The 13,362-nt window shown below is 43.8% G+C and overlaps 1 protein-coding gene across 3 annotated transcripts in view; it reads left to right on the top strand.

The window, feature by feature from the left end:
* Positions 1–11,117: 11,117 nt before the first annotated feature.
* The window catches only part of RBM39 (RNA binding motif protein 39), a 48,300-nt gene continuing 46,055 nt past the window's right edge, over positions 11,118–13,362 (top strand). For 2 of the 3 annotated variants that reach the window (XM_030533454.1, XM_030533456.1), the window contains exon 1: positions 11,118–11,345. The gene's annotated coding sequence lies outside the window, so the exon portion shown is untranslated. The remainder of the gene's footprint in view (positions 11,346–13,362) is intronic. The other variant, XM_030533453.1, reaches the window with a different exon arrangement.

The following is a 13,362-nucleotide window of genomic DNA, read 5'->3' on the forward strand; positions in this document are numbered from 1 at the left end:
GTATCACTGCTAGTTAGAGAATTCAAGAGTCCTGACTGCCAATCTCCAACACTTATCAATAGACAATACTGTTTTAATAACAAACCTCATGTCTCAGCTATTACAATATTTGGCACTTAGGCAGATTTCTCTGGCATAATGCTGTAATTATGTGTAGAGAAAGCTGCAGCTGTCCTCACTCACTCACCTGAAACTCAAGACTCCAAAACTACTGTTGCGTATCAGCAGAGTTATTAATTCAAAACCAGTTTATTGACAAGATGACAACTTTAAGATAGCCACATGTTTAGTGCATTGAGCCAATATTTATTTCTATGCTGCCTATTTTATGTGTTTTGGTTCTTTGACATGTAAAGACAAGGTTCCTGTCCTGAGCAGCTTACCATCTAGTGTATTTTTCCAATAAATATATAGCTTATATTTAGTGTTTTAAACTTCAAGTTGCTTTATAAAAGCTAAATAATACTTACTCCCTGCTGGGAGGTAAGTAAAAATCATTTTATGAGGTGGAAACTCAGACAATACAAAGTTATGCAATATGCAAAGATCACCTAGCAAGGAAGAGAACTCATTTTTCTGCCTCCACTGCCTGTGTTCAGATGCTCTGTCTACTTCAGCTTGTCAAACCACTTAAAAAGCAAAATTTACATCTCGTATCTAAGATAAACAGGAATGATTTAAAATACTTAAATTATGTGTGGTTTTCTTTATTAAACCAGTTGCAAAAAAATAGGCAGTACTACCTCACTTAAAACAATAAAGGCAGTAAAATAAAGTACAGCAACTGAACATGGTTCCTTAACTGTCTTCAAGAAATAACTGGTTTTCCCCTAGAGCTGTTTAAGACTTATCTATAAGCTATCTAGGCTTTTCACTTCTCCCTTCTCACCCTCACTCAGATTCATTCTGTCTCTATTTGAATGGGCCTTTTAGACAGCCAAAATTTCCCCTTTTAAAATTATATATATATATACACACACACTGCTCCTTTGCACCCTGTACTTGTAAACAGACCTTCCTTTCTAGGGGCTTCCTGAACCCCTTTTCCCTTCCCTCCACACCCTGCCCCCTCGTGAAGCTGTCCCTGCCCTGAGTCCCTTTTTGGGAAAACTGGGCATTTTTCCCATTTGCTTTTGCCAACTGATGATGGTCATATACCCAGTTTTGCCAAACAAGTTGGGATGTCTGGGGCAGGGCTTAAAAAGGGGACTGTCCTGGCCTAAACAGGATGTATGATCACCCCAGACTGTAGTAAGAGCTGCCCTGGGAGCCTGGGCAGCTGTGGGGAGCCCAGGACCCTCCAGCTGCCCTGGGCTGGGAGCTGGGGTGCCTGACAGCAGCCCCCGGCCCGTGTCCCAGACCCCCAGGGTGTGCCATCCAGGACAGGTGGAGAGTCCAAGGCACCCCGGCCAGCTCTTCTGTTGGTGAGAGAGAGAAGCTTTCAAGCTACTTGGTGCAATAAAAGATATTACCTCACCCATCTTGTCTCCTATTTATTATGGGGCAGCCCTGACTGAACCATATTTTGCTCATTCCCTTTGGCTATTAGCTGCGGCAAAGGGGGCTGAGTTAAGGCTGAGGAGAGGAGTTGGTGTGTACCTTAATTCTCTTTTTCCTGGTTTTCAAAAGTTTAAGTAAAGATGCTTTTGATGTTCAAGTACTAGGTACTACTGATCAACCTTAAGTCTATTATGTGTTTTTAGACTGTGGATAGTATATTTAGACTGACTTACAGTAGAACCTCAGAGTTATGAACACTTCACAAATGGAGGTTTTTTTGTAACTGAACAAAACGTTATGGTTCTTTCAAAAGTTTACAACTGAACATTGACTTAATACATCTTTGAAACTTTACTATGCAGAAGAAAAATCCTGCTTTCCCTTTTTTTAGTAGTTTACATTTAACACAGTACTGTACAATATTTTTTGTCTCTGCTGCTGCCTGACTGCTTACTTCCAGTTCCAAATGAGGTGTATGGTTGGTCAGTTGGTAATTCTGGTGTCCATAACTGAGGTTCTACTGTAGTACCACACATCATTCTAATGCTTAAAAAGAAGCACTATACAAAAATCAAAGTAGTACATATTAAAAGGATTAGAAACTGGCTGATAACTAATTTTTAAGATCTATCAACAATTGGGGATTCAACATCGACCGGGGACATTACTAGTGAAATCCTGCAGGAAGTTGTTCTTGGTCCAAGGCTATTCAATTTTTTTAAAGCTCTGATCTGGACGAAAATGTTTAAAAGAAATGCTGGTAAGGATTGCAGATGAGACAAGGAAGGTGGAATGATAAATTATAAGAGGTCAGTTTGGCTCACTGAAACAAGCATTTTCATACAGCCAATTTCAAAATCATACATACATCTAGGAATGAAGACTGTAGGTCATCTTTATAAGATGGTGGGGGGGGGGGCTGCATTTTGAAAGCAGTGCCTCAGAAAGGCTGTAAGGGATTTTGATGTATAACCCGCTGAGCAAGAGCTCCCAGTGCAATGCTGTGGCTAAGAGAGCAAGTGTGATCCTGGGATGTTGAGTAGGAGTAGGGTGGGGCCTAATGCAGATTGCCCCAACTGACAATGAGCTGAGTGAGGCTAGGCTACATTGGTAGCGACATGTCCAGTGGGGACCTGAGAGCTATATTGCTGAAATGATTACAGACGGAAGGTTACCAAGGGTGAGACCAAAGATGCGGTACGTGAACTGGATATCAGCAGATGCTAGAGAGACCAATTCACATAACAGCCTGAAGTACAATCATGAATTATGGAAGAAGACTATAAAAGTTGCCAACCCCAAATAGGGAAGTGGCAATAAAGAGCAGCATAGGGAGGTATTACAACTACCACATATGGCATTAGTCTATCCTGTATGGTGACTGCTTAGGGACCCATCATGAATGCATTCGATTTGCCCAAACAAAAGACCATCCCAACCAGCAGTATATATACTTGAGGCTTTGAAAGGGCTAACTTGCTAAAGCTGAGTGAAATTGACTGGGAGGAAGAATTTAGAGGAAAATGTGAGTGGAAAAACTAGAAGTTCTTTAAGATGAGTTCTCAGATGGTCAAAAAGCCATAATTCCACAATTTACCAAAAAAAAAAGACAACTTTGGCTAAAACCAATTGTGGGTCAGTGGCAAAGTGAAGGTAGCAATTAGAAATTAAGAAGCAACATATGAGGGGAAGGGGAAACAAATAAATCAACATAAATAAGTTATGAAATTTAGAATATTGATAAGGGAAGCTAAAGACATCAGGGGAAAATCTCTAAATGTCAGGGGCTAAACACAATATAAGGGAGTTTTTAAAGTAAATTAGGAAAAAAAAATCCTAGCAATGGTATAGGCCCATTAGTAGATGAAGATGGTAAAATTGTTAATGATGCAGAAAAGGCAGACGTTCAATAATTCATGGTTTTATATTTGGAAAGAAGCAGTATAATTCCAGAAGACTGTAAAATTGCTAATGTCCCGACACTGGACAAATTCAGACTAGATAAGGTGTAATTATTTTCTTTTAATAGTGAGGGTTATTGTCTATTGGAACAACTTACCAAAGTAGTAGTGGATTCTTTGTACCTTGCAATCTTTAAATCTGGATTGGATGTCTTACTAAATGAGAAGCTCTACTTCAACCACAAGCTGTGGGGCTTTGCATGGTATAATTCCCCACTCTGAACTTTATCATCCAAAAGATGAGGTACCAGCATGAATTCCTCTAAGCTCAATTACCAGTTTAGTACTTATAGCGCTGCCACCAACCAGGAATTCCAGTGCTTGGTACACTCTGGTCCCCCGAAAACCTTGCCTGGGGACCCCCAAGACCCAGTCCCTCTGGATCTTAACATTAGGAAAGTAAACCCTTTCCCTCACCGTTGCCTCTCCCAGACTTCCCCTCCCTGGGTTACCCTGGAAGATCACTGTGATTCAAACTCCTTGAATCTTAAAACAGAGAGGAAAATCCACCTTCCCCCCCTTCTCTCTCCCCCTCCCAGACTCTCCCTGAGAGAGAAAGTAATCCTAACACAGAGAAATTAGCCTCTCTCTCCCCCTTCCCTCCTTTCTCCCCACCAATTCCCTGGTGAATCCAGACCCTGTCCCCTGGGGTCTCACACCAGAATAAAAAAAAATCAGATTCTTAAACAAGAAAAGCTTTTAATGAAAGAAAGAAAAAACAATAAAAATTATCTTTGTAAATTTAAGATGGAATATGTTACAGGGTCTTTCAGCTATAGACACTGGTAATACCCTCCCACCTAAGTATACAAGTACTCATTTGAACTCCTCCCAGCCAAATACACATTTGCAAATAAAGAAAACAAACATAAGCCTAACTCGCCTTATCACCTAGTACTTACCATTTTGAATCTATAAGAACCTGTATCAGGGAGATTGGAGAGAAACCTGGTTGCACGTCTGGTCACTCTCAGAACCCAGAGAGAACAACCAAACACTAACAGCACACACACAAACTTCCCTCCCTCAAGATTTGAAAGTATCCTGTCCCCTGATTGGTCCTCTTGTCAGGTGACAGCCAGGCTCACTGATCTTGTTAACCCTTTACAGGCAAAAGAGATATGAAGTACTTCTGTTCTATTAACTCTTACTTATCTGTTTATGACAGGCTTGATGCAGGAACCAGTGGGAAACTCTACCCTGTGCTATATAGGAGATCAGGCTAGATGGCCCTGAAATTTATGAAAAGTGTTTCTTGTGCATTACCTACTTTCTTTCTAGATCAGTGGCTCTCAAATTTTTGTACTGGTGACCCCTTTCACATAGCAAGTCTGAGTGTGACCCCCCCCTTATAAATTAAAAACACTTTTTTATATTAAACACCATTTATAAATGCTGGAGGCAAACGGACGTTTGGGATGGAGGTTGACAGCTCGTGACCCCAACCATGTAATAACCTCACAACCCTCTGAGGGGTCCTGACCCCTAGTTTGAGAACTCCTGTTCTAGATGCTTAATTTGCCAATCCTCAAAATACTGAGGAACTAGAATGCATTTTAATATGCCTTGTCTATGAAAATATCTAAGTCTTTTAATTTTTCCTCAGTGGCCTCCTGCTATGGGTAAAATTACAAACTTATCTCCTCTTTTTAATAAAGTCACATTTTTTTATCCATATGACATAAGACAATAATTATTGTAAAAATGTCATTGTTGGAGCTCACTAATGTTCTGAGCACTGTCCAGAGCATATAGATTTTGGCAAATTGTCTATAAAAATTTGATCCAAAAGAGGTTAACCTAGCAATGGAATTATTTTTTCACAAAAATATCAGACATATCTGAACCTTGGGGACTTGTTTTTTTTGCCCTTCTTGTCCAGAACGAGAAGTTATGCATGCATGTGTGTCTTCAGGATTGTGACCATAACTTCTTGTTTCACTGAAACTACTCATGCACTGAAATTTAAAACATATGTTTGTAGGATATGTATTTAATGTTCTTACAATGTCATAGATTACAAACTCTGATTTGGCTCAGAATTTTTGTACTACAGTGATCCTGGCTTTCTGATCAATTGTATGTGTATATTAACAGAAGATATGCCAAACACTTCACATAGTATTCTGGGTCAGGTAAAACTAGCTACTTTGGCCTGGTCTATACTTGAAAGCTTGGGCAGCAAAATTTTAACTGTCAGCACAGCTTACACGCATCCATGCTCAAAACTGAGTCCTTCTGACAAACTCTGAACATTTACTGGCAAAATTGAACCAGTTCCATGAGTGATGTAAGTCCTCTAGTAGGATAGTGTTGCTGACAAAATGCCTGTATGGAACACAGAAGTACCTGTACCAGCAAACAGTCTTCCAGCAACAAACGCACACTGCAACTGTCACTGCAGCAGGGACCTTTGGTTAAATTTTTGAACCCTGCAGATAAGAAGTCTCATATCTGGAAGTCCACTCCTTACTTAAAATCCCCAGTGTGTCCTGGAAACACTTGTCTCCTCATGAAGTGCATCTGTACAAGCACAGTTCCGGCTGAGGTCCTGGATTTCCTTGGCTGGGGAAGGAAGAAGAAGGAGCTGAGCAGTGCTGGCAAAGCTGTGGAATTCCTGCAGGAACAAAGATGTATACACTGATATTGCAAAGGAGATGCAGAAGCCTGGATACAGCAAGGATGAGGGCCAAACCCAGGCAAACAGAAGGAACTGCGGCAGGTTTAGCAGAAGACAAACAAGGACTGTAACAAAGTCTGGTGCTTCCCCCAAGAGCTGCTGTTATGTGCAATGTGATGCCAAACTGAGCAGGGATACCCTCATCAAGTGACAGTGGCCAGACTTGCAAGCTCTAGAGAAGGGCACCAAGGACCTGTGGATTGGGGTGAGGGACATGGATTATGTCAGGCTGCTCAAGAGCCAGGACTTCTTTGAGGCTCAGCTGGACTTGGAGAGTGAATGGATTAGCGATTAGGGACTAAGGTACGTTGTAACTTCTTGCCCATTAATGCATGCCTTTATTTTACATTCTCCAGGGCCCTTTCCCCTTTCGAAATAACAGCTGACTGTGAATGGACAATGAACAAAGAAATTCTGTTTTTAAAGTAGCCAATTTATTTTAAGAGCATGAACTGGCAGCACTAGCCAAAATCAACAGAAAGAAAATAGGAAAAAGTAGCCAAGAAGTATTCCCAAATGCATATGTTTGCCAATACTTTGCAAACAAGCATTCAAAGTACATACTTTTGCAGGCGATGACTACCCTGTAACCAAACAAAATTCAATATTCTGCGAATAGAAAAAAGCACTTGCATTAACTGTAAGCTACACACAGAGCAGTGAGTATTCAACATGCATTTTCTGCAAATGCAGTGTAAACTGACTGGATGCAGGCTTTCAAGTCCAAAACACATTACTTGCATGCTGTGGTTTGATTCAGGAAAGAGGCAGAAACAACGTGTGGTTAGCTTGCACAGGCAGTCACTTCTGCCAACAGTGCAGAAGAGCATTTATCTTGGCCCACACAGTTTTCCAGTCATCTGGCATTTCACTGAACTTTTCAAGCAAATACTGTTTGATCTTTGCCTGGACATTTCTAGGCAAACCAGCCTTGTTTCTCCCACCAGGGTAGGGTACTGTCTTATTCCATTCTACAAGGACCTCTCAGGGTATCATTGCTGCAAAGAGGCCAGTACCATACAGCCCTGGCTGAACAAAGGCTCTTGAGCAGCTGCAGTCCGTGGGCTTTCGATACTATCATAAGTGATATCTACTAAGATCACTATTGCCTGTAATAAGTTTTTTGCAGTCTTTATTACACTATCCTTGAAGTTCCTCTGCCACTTACTGGGTTTGAAGAAGTGCCCCTTGTGACGGGTTTGGTCACAGAGACTCCATCAAGACTTGTCACTAGATGTGCTGGGATACCACTGAGAACAAACCCCCCTGCCAGAGAAGGCTTCCCTCCCCTTTCGTCTGGCTGAGTTAGACACTCCAGTAAGCTACAGCACACCCCAAAAGGTTGGGTTATGCTCCACTGCAGTTCACAGAAACTAAAATTCACTTGGCCCAGGGGCTTCTCAGTTAACAGGGACTTTCCCAGCACCCAATAGTCTTTCTGGGAGCCTAACCCCAAATGAATCCATTTTACTCTGTATAAAGCTTATACAGGGTAAACTCATAAATTGTCCACCCTGTATAACACTGATAGAGATGCACAGCTGTTTGCTCCCCCAGGTATTAATTACTTACTCTGGGTTAATTAATAAGCAAAAGTGATTTTTATTAAGTATAAAAAGTAGGATTTAAGTGGTACCAAGTAATAACAGACAGAACAAAGTAAGTTATCAAGCAAAATAAAACATAACACGCAAGTCTAAACCTAATACAGTAGGAAACTGAATACAGGTAAATCTCACCCTCAAATGTTCCAATAAGCTTCTTTCACCGACTAGACTCCTTCCTAGTCTGGGCCCACTCCTTTTCAGACCAGCGTTGTAGTTCATGGTCTGGGTCCAGCAATCACACTCACCCCCATAGTTACAGTCCTTTGTTCCAGTTTCTTTCAGGCATCTCTTGGGGTTGGAGAGCCAGCTGAAGACATAATGGAGAGGCTTCCAGGGTCTTTTATATTCTCTCTTGTGGGCAGAAATCCCTTTGTTCTGTGCAAAATCACAGCAACAAGATGAAGTTTGTAGTCACCTGGGCAAGTCATAGGTCCATGAATGATTCAGCTTTTTGCAGGCCAACACCACTGTTTACATGTTAGTTTGAACATTCCCAGGAAAGCTCAGATGTGGATTGGTGTCTCCCAAAGTCCACTGTCAGGTAAGTGTTTCTTGACTGGGCATTTATTCAGAATAGTCCTTTCCAAGAAGGTGACCAAATGCTTCACTGATGCTACTTAGAATCAAACACACTGATACAAGTACATGACCAATATTCATAACTTCAAATACAAAAAATGATAGAGAGCATAATCATAACTAGCAAATTACAACCTTTCCATAGACACCTTACATGACCTCCTTTGTACAAGATTTGGTGCAACTATAGGACCTTGGTGACAACAATGATCTATACAGTCACAGTTCATGTCAATAATGTCACACACCCCTACATATTTACCATGCTACTAAATGGTTGTGAAACTGTAGTGATTGTGAACCTGTTCTTACATGTGAAAATGTTTAGAGAGTTGTACTTCTTATGTTTTCTAACCCTACAACAACAGAAGGGGCTCTTCTGTTGTAGTAAATCCACCTCTCCAAGAGACAATATTCTTCTGTTGATAAGCAGTGTCTACAATGGAACTCAGGTTGGCTTAATTATGTTGTACATTGTGCAAAATTTTTCACAACCCTGAGCAATGTAGTTAAGCCAACCTAACTCAGTAATGTAGACCAGCCCTTAAAAATCTAGCAATGGCACTCTGTCTGGTTGTATTCATCAGTGGCCTTGGCTGCAATACCCTTAAGGACCATCCCTTTCACACATGTTGAGAAACTCACCTCAATGAGGAGGAAAAAGAAATGACCAGTTCTGAAAGGTTTCTTCTCTTGCTTAAGATTGATAATCTAGAACCTGAGACCCAGGAATGGTAAGACCCCATACTGGAAGAGAGACAGAAGGACTGAGAGGTGCATCAAGCCATCATACATCTCCTTACACAACTAACACATATGCTCAAACACATTATGGAGCAAAGCATCCAGCAGCCACTACTCTCAGTAAACAATTCCTTCTTTCTGCCCTCCCCACCCTTTTTCCAAACAGCAGCACTCCATGCAACTGTATTCCTTTCACTCAACTCTGTAATGAGAACTGCTTTGATTATACCTACCCTGAGCTGTGATGTAGCACAGAGGAGCCAGCACTGTGCATTTTCTTTTCTAGTAGTGTCTTGTGCTAATAACCAGTAACAAAGTTCTAGTTTGTGGAAAAACACTTTATTTTCTTTGTCTTATAGACATACAACCGCTGAAGCAACAGCCTCCCTTGCAGCTACCAAACAATTCATAAACCAGCTCATTACATTATGTACAATCACACAACATAACACACTGGCTATAGCAAACTATCAAAGTGTGCTCTAGAAAACTTCCCTGAGCTGCACTGCACCTTGAGGGGCTCTAGTAACAGCTGGGCTATATAAAGCCAGCCAGCTACCCACATCCCTCACCCTGGCAGTAGCATGTCCTCCTTGACCTCACAAATATTATGCAAAACACAACATGCAGCAATAACAAGAATATGTGGCTCATTGAGATGAAGCCCAGTCATAAGAAATCTTCATCTGTCCTTCAGTCTTCCAGCAGCATGCTGCCTGGTCATCCTGCATCTGCACAGGTGATATTAAATTTTTCCTTGCTGTTGTCCAGGTGTATGGCTTCCTGAGCCAAAAAAAGTAAAGGGTTGGCTGGGTCCCAGCGAATCACAATTGGCATTGCAACCACAATAGAGGAATATGTCCCTGCTTCCAGCTTGTCAAAAATTCCTGAAGTCCTAAGGATGCATTGTGGACCTTCTCTGACCAGCCAATGTTAATGTCATAAAACATCCACACTGATGCACCAACACTTACATAACCATGGAGAACTACTCCTTTCTGTTTAGGTACTCAAAGGCAAAGGGTGGGGTGTTATAGTTGTCCTTTCTCTCTCTCCCTTCTGCCCTAACCCTCAAGGAAGTCCTTCATTGCTTTGTCCTTAAAATAGGTAAGACAGCTCTGACGGATGCTGCATAGATTCTGTCTCTGGTATCCCCCAAGAGGTAGCGAGGTAGAGATTCCCATATCCAAACTCCCTACCAGAGCCTGTACCCCATACTCCTATGCCCAAATCCTGCCCCAGCCCTGAGCCCCCTCCTGCACCCCAAACTCATCGCCAGCCCCACTCCAACCTCCTAATCTAAACCCAAGCCCTCTCCTGCACCCTAAACCCCTCATTTCTGGCCCCACCTAGAGCCCACACCCCCAGCCCAGAGCACATTACCCTCTCCCCCACACCCTAACCCCTACCTCAGCCTGGTGAAAGTGAGTGACAGTGGGGGACAGCAGGTAATGGAGCAAGTGGCAGGGGGGCCTTAGAGAAGAGAGGTGTTTGGGTTTTGTGCTATTAAGAAAGTTGGCAACCCTTTACGCCAGTGCCATGGCAGAAAATGTTCCACTGTAAACAAGTCCTTTATTAGAGCTGGGCAGAGAGAGTGGGCATGACTGACCGACAGTCATGGCACTGGGGTGGGGACCCCCCAGCCCTGCACTCCAGGAGGGAATGGGGACCCTTCTAGCCAGTGCTGATTTCCCCACCCACCCCCTTGCCCAGCACTCTCAGGGGTGTGTGGACCCCTCTGCCCCAGCATTGAAAACCTCTCTTCCTCCCCAACCTAGGGCTACTGGGGAGAAGAGCAGGGTAAGACATTTTACTCCTAGTTTAAATAGCCACATTTAACCTTTGACCTCTCTATTGCGGTTGCTGCTGCCCCGAATGTCGCGAGACTTTGTGCCTACGGGAAGGGAGCCTACTTTGGCGGGGCCTATTCCTTATTCTCGCGATTGTTCTAGCTGCTTCCGGGTGTGGTGTCTCGCGAGATTCGTGTGTCAAGGACACGCTCAGCCTTGTTTGTTTTGTCTCAGTGTCGCGAGAGCCCGTGCAATAGGCTCTGGGCGACCCCGTGCGTGAGTGCGCGGAGCTCCCAAGCAGCCAGACGCGGCGGGCGCCATTTCAGGGAGCAGTCGCCGCCACCACCAGAGCTGGCCTGAAGCGGCCTTTAGTATCCGAGCCGCCCCCTTTTCTGAGGGACTCGCCGCCGCTGGGCCTATCCCCGACCCTAGCGCCACCGGATCCCGGGCACCTGAGCCAGAAGCGTAATCCACAGCAGCGCAGGTAACCACGCGGCCCCCGCCCGCTCATGGCCGTCCCGTCCCGCGGCCGTGCTCGGCCCAGGGGCCTTTCCCGCCGCCGCATGAGGGGGGCCGCGGGCAGAGCCTCCCCTCTTGGCCGGGCCCTTTTACCCAGTGTTCGCCGGGAGGCTTCTGGGCCCTGTTCCCAGCCGGGCCCGCCTTCCGGGAGGCCCCTGGCCCGAAATCCCGGGGGCGGTGGGGCCTTACCGGTTGTTACCCCCCGCATTGGAGGTGGTGCTGGGGAGGCCGCAGCGGTTGGCCTGGCTGGCACCCTGGCTGTTCCTGTGGCCACGTAGTTGGCGAGCTGGGCCTCGGCCCAGACTGTCCCGGGCGCAGCTGTTGCCGCCAAGGCCGGGAGCACACGGGGCACCCTCGCCTGAGCGCTCTGTGCCTCCCTGTGGGGAGAAGTTGCGCGAAGGACCCTCCGGAAAGTTGTTTCTGTCCGATTGGGATTTTAAATCCTGGTCTGTGGGCTGGCGGCGGGAGGGCCAGTGCCATGGGCGCCAAACCTGGGCTCAGTTAGATGCTGGACAGTCTAAAATTAAATTATGTTTTACCACCACCTATTGAACTGAAGTGGCAACATGTTGGGGAAAGGCAGGTTTGGCCTGGCCTTGGCCAGGAACACCAGCACGAAGTGTGTTTGTATCCACTGTTACCTACCGTGTGTTAGCAATATTAGTTAAGGCAAGTGGAGCTTTGACCCCTTGAGGTAAACCCTGCACTCAACCCTAGTGCCTTTCTTGACATAGTAACACGTGTGAAAACTAAAAACTGTTTTGCTTTGACTAGTGTCTTGCCATGTTGACTAAACACGTGGTAAGAAAATACATTTATTTCTTGGGGAATTTGGTGAAGATATTACAGCTCACAGTAAACACCCCAGAGACCTCCCAGAGGACTTCAGCAAAACTGGGAAGGACTAGAGTTAATATTTCTGAAATTGCTAAGGTGAAAAGTAAAGGTAGGGAACATCATCTAGGCCTCCTTTGTACATCATGAAGAAGCAAAAAAAGGGTAGGACGACAATACAGAAATTACATTGCAGTTTATAATTAAAGATTATACTAACAGTATAGGCAGGGTTTGCACCCATTGCAGCATTGTGATTGGGTGCCCTGAAAAGACTTTAGGGGTTTTTGTGTATAGAAATACCAGTGGTTTAGAGTCTTTGTTCCCCTGTTTGGATGACTTACGTTGGGTCATTTTGAGTTTCTGCAATTGAAGAGTGGGAATATTGAGTCCTTACTATTCTTATCCCAGCATTAAATTAATAGGTGCCATTTAACATGGTTTATGGGAAATAGGTATTGTGAAATAATGTTATTTTTCATGAGATTACAAATTTGGTAAAGGTAACTTTATAATTCTGTAATGTTTGACTTGGTACTGTATATTGTATGCAGTGTTGTTGTTGCCATGTTGGTCCCAGGATATCAAGAGATACAGGATGGGTTAAGTAATATTTTTTTATTGGACCAACTCCTGTTGGTGAGAGAGAGAAGCATTTGAGCTTACTCAGAGCTCGTCTTCAGGTCTGTGAAACTGTTCCCCACCAATGGTCCATCTAGCCTAGTATCCTGTCTTCTGGCATTCGTGAATGACAGGTGCTTCAGAGGGAATGAAACAGAACAGGCAATCATCAAGTGATCCATCCCGTCCTACACCTCCAGCTTCTCAGGAACAGAGGCTAGAGATACGCAGATCATGGTGTTGTATCCCTACAAATCCTTGCTAATAGCCATTGATGCATCTATCCTCTAGGAACTTATTTAGTTCTTTTTTTAACCCTGTTATAGTTTTTGCCGTCACAACATCCCCTGGCAAAGAGTTCCACAGGTTGACCATGCATTGTGTGAAGTACTTCTTTTTATTTGTTTTAAACCTGCTGTCTATTAATTTCATTAGGTGACCCCTATTTCTTGTGTTAAGAGAGGGAGTAAATAACATTTCCTTACTGACTTATTTCTTCACACCAGTCCAGATTTTATAGACCTCTA

This window comes from Gopherus evgoodei, chromosome 14 (assembly GCF_007399415.2).
Source record: "Gopherus evgoodei ecotype Sinaloan lineage chromosome 14, rGopEvg1_v1.p, whole genome shotgun sequence".
In the NCBI taxonomy this organism is placed as follows: Eukaryota; Metazoa; Chordata; order Testudines; family Testudinidae; genus Gopherus; species Gopherus evgoodei.